Genomic DNA, 12,047 nt, shown 5'->3' with positions numbered 1-12,047 from the left:
GGAAGGCTTTTCGAAAAAAGGGTGTGAAACTCACAAAGAACATTTAATAAATGTCCAGATTACTTTAACCGCTACTTAAGGCCAAACAGAATAGATGGCAAATCTCAGACTTGCTCTGTATTTGTGGAGCACTGTTTGCAAAACTCAGTCACTCTGAGCAGCTCCCAGACTGCTGCTGCAGCSTTGAGGTTACACGCCGCTGCTTTCGTATGGCAGATTAACAGATCTGCAAAGCAGCTGAAGGAGCGAGGCAGTTCCAGCTCTGCCCCTTGTCCCATCACGGCCCAGCTCACTCCTGCCTGCGCAGGACTACCGGGTGCTGGGGGACACGCTAGGAGCATAGCTCCCACTGTGACGCCTCTTGGCCCTGCACACTATGACTGTGCTGGAGGTCACTGCAGCTAGAGATGAAGAAGGGGCTCCTCTGAGTATTTGCTGTCATTCATGTTGTCACTACAACATTAGGAAGATCAGCTCTCTCAAAGCCCCCTCCGGCATCCTGGAAACAGCTTAATGCACTCCATTGATTCCACAAGGGACTTACTTCAAACAAAATTCAAAGGCTGAAAGCACACATAGGTTAAGAAGAAGCCAGAAGCTCTCCACCAGCCAGCAGAGTCCACCCACCACCTCCTTGGAAGCTAAAGATAATCAGATAAACATGGCACTGAATGCATCTGCAGTCCTGTTCTCCTTCCCCCCTTGCCCTGACTTGTTCTCATTTCAATGTAAATAATACCCAGGGCGCTCACATATTCAGTGTACACCACATCACAACTAGTCCTGGACACACAAAAGCTGCACTGCTGCCCTCTGCTTTGCAAAATGGATATGACACTGTAGGAGCAAGAAGCATTACAGGAGGGTCTCTTCACCCTGTACCCTGCCTTCTGCGGTAATGAACAATATAGATTAAAGCCTGTGGCTAACAAGACACAAACCAGCACACTTATTTTCCATTCTTTGGCCTCAAGAAGCACATTTCAGGCCTATCTGGTCCTCTACCAAAAGCAATGTTGTATTGGGCCTCATTCCATAGTTAAATCTTCTACAGAGAAACATAACTGTTATGCGTGCACTATCACCAAATGTATCTTACTTAAGAGTATAGGCCCAATCCTACCAACACTGAAAATTCATCAAAGTCAATATTCTAGTCCCTTCATGTTTTTAATGACACCCTCATCACTATAAGTATCTACTGCCCTCCAGAGGTATATCAAATGATGAGGCAAATGCTTGTCGTTTTCATTCCAACTGGAAAATGATGCAAGGGCTTTTTTTAATTATTACTTTTTTTAACATGCTGTACTCTGTACTGTTCTTGAAAGCAAGAAACTCTGCCTACATAGAGCCACTGCAGGATAACACACTCTATGGGAAACCTCTAGCATGGTGTCTGATGTAATGAGCTGTACCACAAATCTCCTGCCTCTGATTTAGCACCTTTCTTAGGATTTATGTAAGGTGGGGGAGGGGGGGGAGATAAGAATCACAACTAAAAGAATGAAAGCTATTCAAAATAATTTAGAAAAGAAAATTGACATCATTGTTTTAGAATGTCAGTCACAAAAGAAGTTTTAATTAAGAGGAACTGAAGAGACAAAAGGGCTGATTTTTCAAAACTAGAGATCAATGATGAACTCAGGATCAGACTTTTCAAAGACTTCAACACTTTATAGTCACATGTCCCACATTTGTGTACCAACGATTCATAAGCCATCCACTGCAAAAGCTAGGGTTAGATCTTCAGCTGGTATCAACTGGTGAATGCAAATTGGATTCAGTGTAGTCATACTGGTCTACATGAACTGATAATCTTGTCCTTAGATTCATATGTTTGTATAAACTGCACTTTTTTACCCAGATCAGTAGGCTGTACAGTTTATTTGCATTTAGAGTAGTTTGCACTTAACAGTTCCTATTCTTTGGGATGTCATATGTATGGCCCATCATATGTACAGCTGTTTGAAAAATCTCAGTTGTTCCCATAGTTTTAGAGATCTTTTTTGAATACTTGGCCATATGTGTCTCCCTGGAATGTCAGGTATAAGAAAAATGGAAAGAGCCATTTTAAACCTATTTGGGAAAAAAAAACGGGAAGCGCTCACAACTCTCACCATTGTCAACTATCAATAGGATCTTTTAACCAGGCAGGCACCTCTGTCTCACTAACTCGCAGGGGAACTACAACTGTACCTGCCACAGCCCAACACCAGGATTTGGAAACCCTGCCAGCAAGGCATGCCAGCAGATGTAATCATCTACCTTGCCATCAATGATTCAAGTGAAAGCCACCTAGTTATAGCAGTACAGAGCTCTGCAAGTAAATTAGTCCACTCAGAGCTCCATATTGCTGCAGCTAGCCTGTTTCCAGCCACCCAGGTGCTATGTGTTTATACTGCATGAAGGGGTAACTTTGCCCTCAGATGTGCCCTCACACAATTTCCCTTTGACTTTATATTAAGGGATAGTAATTCACTGCTGCCTCACACACTAGCCTCGGCAGCCAGTAAGGAAAGGAGTCTGCTCTCCTCTTTACTGCAGCTGTCCTCTCACTTTTCTCCCCCATCAGCTCTGGAGAAGAAAGGTGCCTAGCATATCTGAATGAATCCCCTGTAGCTACTGCTTCCTACCACAGGTATGTGGTCCAAGCCATAATGCCAGCCTTAAAGGTTATGTCCATCCTGTTCACTTTTTTTAAGGAAAAAAACACACTTTTAATGTTTTCCTCCTAAGAGGGAAAGTGACCTTTCATTGCAGAAAAACATACTAGCTACACCATTAACACTGAGCAGTCAAGTCCTTGCTGCTTTGATTGAAGAGCTGTTTGAATAGCCATCCTCCTCTCACTGCTGTGAAACTGGAACGCTGCATTTTCTGCTGTTTATGTTAGTTGCTGTCAGTTGCACTTAATGCAAACTGTACATTTGTCAGTACTGTACATTAAAAGATCTCCTTATATTTAATAGGAAAGAGCCTTTCCACCCAAAAGTCATGATATGCTACATCAAGGAATGCCAAACATAGTCTGCTATCCAGGGTTTCATATTACATATATACCTACTGCTCAAGTAAGCATATATGTTAAAGAAAATCTTTGAATTACATGATGTACAACCATTACTAACTAAAGTACCTCATTACCTCATTCATGACACTCACTTTGAATGATACAACTCATTATTACTTAAGCTCCTCTGCGCAGAGCTGTTCTTACTCAAGATACACAAGGCAGCAATGTTTGGCCACTTAAGCAATTTCAATAGATGAATATCCTTACTTGTCTTAGTGCATGTACCTGAGACCTTCAGTCCTAAAATAACAGACAGAACCACACCAGTAAGTTATTTTATGTGTATTTCTACTAGTGACTTTACTCCGTATGAAGCTATACCCACGGCTTCAAAACTGCCAAGGTTATACCACCTCTTTGGCTTAGCATTCCTTCACKCTGCTAAGACATAACAGTATCAGCAGATACGTTCCTCGCTAAAATGTCCTAAGTCCATGGTGTTACCRATTAAGCGTAGATGTACTGAGCACATGGTCTTCCACTCGTTCATCAGGAGGCCTTTCAAAGTGTTTGCCCTGCATCACAGAATAGGGCTGACTTTTCTGTGTCTCGGTAAGCTCATGCATGCGTGCCTGCCTTCGGTGACCCTGCCACAGGGATAGCGGCCCCCCAGCTATCTCCAGTGACTAGCACCGGTTCTGAAATGGGAGGGAATAGGGACACAAAACCAATGTATCATATGAGGGAATCGATCTTGCAGAAAAATGTAAAAATCAGTATGAATGAATAACTTCATGTTATTCAATATTCATAACTTTCAGAATGTTTTTTTCAGTTAAAGGTGGTGAAGTGAACAGTGAAGTTGGTATYTGAAATTCAGGGTGCAACTTCTGTTGCTCAGGTTTAGTATTTGGATGTTTATAAGTCAGTCACACTTTGTTATGGAGACATGGCCTTTCTGCCCTGTTTCTGAGAAAAGCAAAGTCTGAGTATCTGCAGTACTACTGAGCCTGCAATACTGAGCCAAATCTTGTTTTTTTTCGATCAGACAAAAGCCCTAACTCCCATCGTGGGTTTGTCTGCAAAAGAATGGGAGGCTTTGGCTAGGAATATTTTAGTGAAAGCTTTCTGTTTGAAATACATTTCAACAGAAAATGCATGGAAATGTCCTCAGTGTACCTCAGCCTTGTGTTTTCTTTGTCAGGCACAATTGCAAAAATAATGTAAGTAAGTTTAAGCCTAGCCCAAACACTACACAATTCAAAAATGTTCCTCCGTATATTGCCAGATAAAAGAAAGAGGAGGAAGGTCAGATTAGTACATCGCACATATACTAATGGAGTCCATTACATTCAATTGTGAGAAGGTGAAGATTTGCCACAGAGAGGAAAAAAAAAAACAGTGGAAAATATTTCTCTTAAAATACTTTCCACTGCTCAATGTAGAGCCCAAGTTTAGGTTACCAGACACCCCGTTTCATCCAGTGCAGCCCAGGACACGGGAGCATCCCAGTGTCTCCACAAAGCGCTTCCTGGATTTTTGCCCAGGACACAGGACTTTCTGCGTCACCCAGCACTCAGGCTGCAGCTCTGGGATCCCGGGGCCGGGCAGGGGCAGTGCCATGGTGGGGCTGGAGCCAGCACCGCTGCAGCGCCGTGGGGCAGTGACCATCTGGGCTGAAACGGGGCCCTGTGACTTGTTTGGAGGGATGCTGGGGAGGCTTACGAACTGGTTGTTCATTATCAGGAGAGCTATTTATAAGCTAGGAAAAACCTATCAAATCCACGCATGAGATTAGCCACGTGAAAAAGGGACGATGCCTTGCTAGCAAAAAAATATATATATTTTGAAAATAAAATCCAACATTAACTCCCTGCCTGCCCTTCAATGCTTCCTGCAGATGAAGGGGGCAGAGGAATATGACCGCACTGTTTTGGGTTGTCTGGTCTCTTGACAATTTGCTTGTCTCAGATAACAAGCATCTGACAAGGCCCGCAGACTCCTGCCAGCCTGTGCTGGGCTTCAAAACATAATAAAACACCCTGTGTGTTCAGCAGCCTCGTCTGCTGCAGCCAGGGCAAGCAATAACATATTAAGGCCTGGTCCTAACAACAGAATTTATGCAGGTACATGAAGCAGTGCATAAAGAGCCTACCAGGTTTTTACTGCAGTTATCTACCCTGAGAGCCTCCTTTAAATATATATATATATATATATATATATGCTGTCTGAGGTGGCCTCGCATGCAAGCTGATGATGGGTAGTTAAATTGGACAATTACTGAGTGAGAAGTGCATAATTAATGAACAGTTGTCGTGTATGTTTGGAAATCTGTGACCCAAAGACAGAATAGGTGGCTAAACCACTAAAATAAATGACCTGTTCAGCTCATTACCTGACCAGCATTTGTTTAGGGGTTCTTTGGTGCCCTATCAACATTCAAATCAGTTCCATTTAAATTACATTTTTGTAGTGCATTGTTACAAATGCTAATTTATGCCGAGAAAGTAATAGCTTCATTTCTTACCTCATGAAGAAGCAGATGAATGAAAGCATACTTCTACAGAGCAAAAAAAGATTATCAGGGGGTTCAATGACTATTGGATTTTGCATTTGCCCGAACACATCCTGAGACTCTGTTCGGATGCTTTAGGAGAAAACAAGGACATTTAAATCCTAATACAAAGCAGACAGGGAGGCGGGGGGAGGAGGGAGAAGGGAATTGCACCGGGCGTGCAGACCAGCCGCCGTCGATCATCCCTGCAGCAGGCACGGGAGCACTGCTACCTAGTTCATCTCCAGCACAGGGCATGTCACAGGCAGGGAATAAAAACCGAAATGAAACCGGAGAATTCCCCACACCAAGCCTGAGTGCGAGGCCAGCTGCCTATGATGCAGCATTCATCCTGCAGCTGTCTGCGGGGAGAGGGAAGAGAGAGCTACAGAGATTCAGATCTGAGAGAGCTCAAGAGACCTTCTTCCCGCTAAACACGGCTTTGCCCAAAGCCTTAAGCAAAGGAAAGATCTTGCTGGCTCTTACTCTCTGAGCAAGAGTCCATGCAGAGCCCTTTTATTCCTTGCAGTAGAGCCCCGGTCCCTCTCTAGTGGTCCTGCTAATGAGAAAAAACACATCTTTTTTATATGAAGCTAATCACTGCATGTCCAAAGTAACAGTTCTGCTGGGCCTGATCCATACTCAGAATTTGCTGGAGGGGGAAAATTACCTGAACGCAGAACAGAGATGAGCCCCATGGGGCCACTGCTCTTCCCACCAGGCCAAGAGGGGAGGCACGTTCAGCACCAGCTCCCTTCTCGTCAGGAGCTGGGGCAGCGCGGCATCAGCTGGACTGATTCAGCAACAAGGTAAATCTTTTGTCTTGCTGGCCCAATCTCATCCCTCCCAAAGGAACTACAACTGGAAAAAAGAGAGATGCTGGCTGTGGTGTATAGTCCTATCTGTACCCAAGCACAAACCACACGAGAACATCTGGGGCAGACGAACCTTCCCTCACTTCCAAATAAAAGACAACAGGAGGCAGCAAAAGCAGAAAAGGGAGAGAAATTTTGGCAGCAGGGATCACCACTGGCATCTAGTATCCCTACTGTGGTAAAGGAGACAGCCTTTCCCTGGAAAATTTAAAGTCCAAGCTATGGACATTTTCATTTGCCACTTTCAAAGTACTTTTATACCGTGGGTCAGTATTTTTTGCTCTCTCCCTGTCATCTACAATTGCAACACCAGTGGAAGGAGCCCCTGCCTCCATTTTTGATTAATACAAGTGACATTTCTCAACTATTTTTATATGGCTACTGTCAGTCACATCAACTTTAAAATCTCATTTTAGTCAGGACAGCCTTGAAAATGCTGCCTCACTTCCCTGGAAGTACCTGCAAATATTTTTATTTACTCTTATTTCCATGATGATTTTATTTTCTTCTTTTTACAATTTCTCTTTCCTGTAATCTGTCTGGCAATCCCTTAAAGCAAGCAGAGAGCAAAGAAGCAAGTCCTAGAAGCTACAAAGTGTGGAATAAGTCTGAATATCTCAATTTAAAAAGCTCTTTTCCTCTAATTGTCCTTCAAGCTTTAGATTTACCTTCTACAGAGCTTGATCTATTTTTAGTTCACAGGGTCGGGGAACCTTTCCTTGCCAATTGCTACATGGTCAATAGTTCAAAAACTATTGACCAACTAGGAGAGCAACAGTACAAAACTGTTTTAGGTCTCATGACCCTGTCTCAGCCAAATGGATTGTTTTTGAGAAGCCCTGAGGATAATAAATTATATAGCCAAATAGACCCATTAAAACACTTTGGCTGCATAGAAGACCAAAAAGTGCTGTGGTGATGACAGGCCACATTTTAACTCTATAATGAGCATAGGTCATACAGTGGCTTTTAATTTACTTGGAACACAGTTGTTTGGGTGTTAAGACCTTAGTTCTTTACCTAGGCAAAGAAAGCTAAAAACATGACTCTGAAATCTCTTCACAGTTTAATCCAAGTGAACTCTCTTCACACCATTTACCTCCCTTACAATTAATTTGGGGACAATGACAGGCAAGTAAGCATACAAATAAAAACAAAGCAGGCACTATTACAGGATTTCGGTGGCAATGCGAACGTCTCCTGAAGAGAAAGGAGAAAAAAAGGGAAGGGCTACTGAGGGATTAACAAAGTAAGTGACCCTAATTTTATAGTAAATCTCCTATGAAGATTATATAAAGTCACAAGAAGGAAAGGAGGAGAAACTAATGATGCACAGTGCAGGGTCTCTTGCATTAAAAAAGAAAGACTTGGGCAGCCAGGGCAAAAGCGTGACGGGGTGTGTTATCTCTTCCGCCCCAGGGCAGTGTGCCCTGTGCCAAGCCCCCCGCTCGGTGCGCAGAGCAGCAGCTGAGGAAAGGGACRTGGTGCAGGGTGTGCAGCTTGGGAGGAGGGCAGAGGACATGCTGGCATGGCCAGGATGCCGCTCTGCCGGGGCAATGCTGCAGACGGCCCTTTCTTGCTCGTCAAAGTAGCCTAATCTCCCTGCAAAGCCTTCCGGGATGGAGGGAAGAAGAACAGCAGAATGGCTGAATGACCCATTAACCCACTGATGTGGGATTATATTTTAACTGAGCTTTCGGCTCGTGGACTGAAGAGGAGAAGCAGCTTTGTTGTTGGCCTGGCCCAGCCTTTGCCAGAAGGGGTCAAGTCCACTTTTCGGACTTTGAAGCAGATGCATTGAGAAGGTGTGAGATAGCATGAAAAGGAATAAAAAGGAAATTAAAAGAAAAGAAAACCCTTAAAGGAAAAAAAATCTGTTCTGAGAAAGCCATGGCCTTTTCAATTTCTCTGAAAAGTTACAAAGCATCCTTTAATGTCCGTGAGTCCCTCCCTTTGTGCARCCCGGGTGGCTGTACCTGTGTCACAGCTGCGGTGGGACACACCACCTGAAACTGGCCACTACAGCTCTTCTTTTCTCTTTTAGGGTCTCTTTCTGTGGACTAACAGCAGTTCCCTTCGAAGACCCTTTGAGTTTGCTGACACAAATCCATTCTGCATCCATAATGCCAGGCAGCTGTGAGTGATCCTAAAATCCACTGAGTTCACACATACAAAAAAATTTGGATTATTAGCTTCAATATAGCTTTCCAGGTTAAGGCACAGGAAATGCCAGGCTAAAGAGTTTTATATTCACAGTGACAGCAGGATTTTAGTCCCTAGGACTGGGTGTAGGAGTTTTGGCAGTTCAAGACCATCAGACAGATGTCTTCCCCTTCCCAGCCTTTAGTCATCCATGTACCTCTGCTCRTGTGTTATTCCAGGCAGCTGCCTATTTTGCTAGTATGACAAGGTTTGCATAAACCAAGCAACTTAGATGCACACTTTATCCATTTTTTCCCAGACTGATTTTGTTCTAACACATATAGAGTAGATTTGTGTTATCAAATCAGGAAAAAAATCATCTTAGACATCAGAAAAGATACACAGAGGAAGTCCTACAGAGTGTGTGTGTCAGAGAGCAAACAGTGCATCCCAAATTTGTTTTTTTGGCACAGTGAGATAGATGATAACCAGAAACTCTAGAGTTAAAGACATATTTGGATTTCAGCTTCAGCCTACGGCCACTGAAACATGCATCTCAACCTGCAGCTTTTCTGCATGCAGTTGACTGGGGGGGTGGGGGGGGGTTGATGGGGCATGTTCCCTCACATTATTACAAACAGCACCAGGACTATCTGTTACTTCCATAGCACAACGCTATACCTCCGGTGATTTCAATGGAGACACAGCATATAAGCCATGGTGACAAGTTGCCAGTTACTTTTATCAGCCCTATCTTCTCCTTATAGACATAAGAAGTAATAAATCTGTCGTCAGTACTTACACAGCCCCCATCAGCCTCATGCCTCAACACCTCATAATCTTTAATGCATTTGCCCTTACGCCCTCTGAGGCAGTTTTGCTGTTTTTAGCTTACAGGTGAGAGAAAACTCAAGGAGAAGGTGCGCACAGAGTTGGTCTCTTTTCACCTCAAGTTCCCCATCTGTAAGTTAAAGGCAACTGACCTGCCCAAAATCTCTTCAGTAACCTGTAGCAGGTCCAGGAATGGAGCCCACTTCCTAGCCCAGCACCATAGCCACGGGTGTCCCCCCGTCACCCCACGTCCAGGGCAGCCAAAAGGGGACTGTCCCGCTCTGGGTGCGTGTTGGGGCRCAGGAGCAGACTCTGGTTCGGTCCTGCAAAAATTACCAAGTCGGCTTCACTGCTGGAGCACCCACCGCCTCCGCAAGCGCATGAGAGCTGGCCCTCCTGTTTTATCCCGATTGCTGGGGCATTTCAGGTACTGGCAGTCTGCCCAACAGCGGCTCAGCGTGCAAAGCCCCAACGCAGGATCACCGTGCGGAGGCAGGAGGACCACGGGCTTCACAGCACGTGGCACCACCAAATTCAATTCAGGCAGGACTGCTATTAACTGTTAATTCCCTACAGCATGCGTGATGCTGTGCAAAGGGGACAACTGTTGAAAGGAAGTTGACTCCACATGGTGAATAATATCATTTTCATCCTTTAGCATCTCTCTCTCTCTGGCTTCTTTGTCTTTCCAGTCAATCAGAATTCTTTAAAACTCCACACRAAAAGTAAATAACCAGCCCCAGCTCTTTTCACCTCCACACATAAGCAGTAAATAACATATTCCCAGTCATTCATATTCTGTGATTTGAACCTTTTGCTGAAGGGGGTTATGCRTGTTAGCACTGGAAACATATCTTTAAGGCAGGCTGTGCTTAGCAGTTAATAGTTATGTGCTGCATACCTGCGCTGAGGAATCATTATACCCCCTGTGAGCAGTTCAGTATTTATATATAATGATCTCATTACCAGGCAGCTATTCCAATTTTATCTAGACTTTAATATTTCTTGAAGCAAAAAGCATACAAAGAGAGTTCAAAATGCCAACTCAATCAGACTCCATATTGATGGACAATTACTCAGCTGCAAGTCAGTATAAATAGAAAAAGAAAAAGGATTATCCTCCAACCAGACTAAGCTGGCTTACTTTGCTTCACCGTCTCAGTCTGGACTGACATGAGCTGCATCCAGAACATGGTGTTCTGGTGAAATTTACCCAGAATTGTACAAATGCAGCACTTCTCCTTCACTGATGCTGTGCAAAGATTTTTCTTCAATTTCCATCCATATGGTTCTCATCTCCCTCCTCTTCTATCCTTAGGGTTTCACCCTGAGTCCTTGTCTGTATAAATTTAAACTCTCATCATTACTTCCACACCAGGCAATTGAGCTCGGCTCAGACAGGAGACTTGCTGAAAATATTCAAAGGACAGGGGACCTCTCCTATRCCCAGAAGCTGCTTGTCAGCACATCGAGATCCTGGTCTTTATTCTGCTGTTCATTAAAACAAGGGAGTTATTTTGGATTTTCCTGGGAGYGGCAAAAACATCTGACATTCCCAGAGGATCCCCCAGCAGTCAGCCTCCTCAGGGCCTTTACATTCACAATCCACCACCTTAGACCTGTCTTACCATACTAATTAAGTTCATGCTGTGTCACTTTTGTGCTCTCTACACAGACTTCCCACATGGAAGCGGGCCCTTTTTTCCACATTCCCTGATCACATTAATATGTTGGTCATAAGGGCTAACTAACTCTTTGCAACATCTGTCACTACTTTGTCTTTCTTTTGCTCTCCTTGCTTGTTCCAGAGCCTGTGACACAGTCTGCAACAACGCCGCCTGGCAGCAAAGCGATTCATTCTGGTGCTGCAAACCGTCACGAGCAGAGGGCAACGAATTTACCCTGCCTTGTCAGGACAATCTCGAGACTGGAACCGCATGGTCCTTCTTCCACGGGGGCACTGCAGCAGCCGTCAACAACACCTTACCCCCGCAACACCTATTGGGCTACAGATGGAAAGCGCCTGCACTGTGCTCCTGCACATGTGACAGCAAAAGTACAGTATGACTGGCTGCTGGTAAGTAATCCCCAAATACTACTTTCTTACCTAAAATATTAAGCAAAGCCCATTCAATCTAAAAAACTATCTCAGAAGGAAAGAATACCCTGCTGACCAAGGTTTGTTACTCTGCAACCCTGTTGCACGAGCTGCATCTCCAGTTCGCTGAGTCCCAGGCACACACTCCTTTGCTGTAAGGAAACTCAGTAGCTTTCCTTTCAAGTGGTTAATGATATACGTGACATGAGTACACGGGTCACTGRCCTTTATTTTTCTTGCCTTGTGGGTTCTTGGTTCGTTTATCTGCTTGAGTTTCTTCTAGAGGAAGTTCCATCAGGTTATAATTAGTATCCCTAGGAGGTTTTGGTGTCCCGTGCTATGCTTTTTAAGCTCTGCTGTGTTTGGTGACAGCCCTCTCCGACCCCCGCGGCAGCCCCCAAGGGTAAGATGCAGCTGCCTCGGCCAGAGCAGAGAGGTCCCTGCCTTGCCTGCTGCCGTGCCCACCGCCAGCCAACGGGTGTCTGCAGGGGGCTGCCCAGCCTCGCGCGTGGCCGCTGCGGCCAGCCCTTG

Source organism: Apteryx rowi, unplaced genomic scaffold (assembly GCF_003343035.1).
Source record: "Apteryx rowi isolate R43461 unplaced genomic scaffold, aptRow1 scaffold_215, whole genome shotgun sequence".
In the NCBI taxonomy this organism is placed as follows: Eukaryota; Metazoa; Chordata; class Aves; order Apterygiformes; family Apterygidae; genus Apteryx; species Apteryx rowi.
This window is presented reverse-complemented; position numbering follows the sequence as displayed.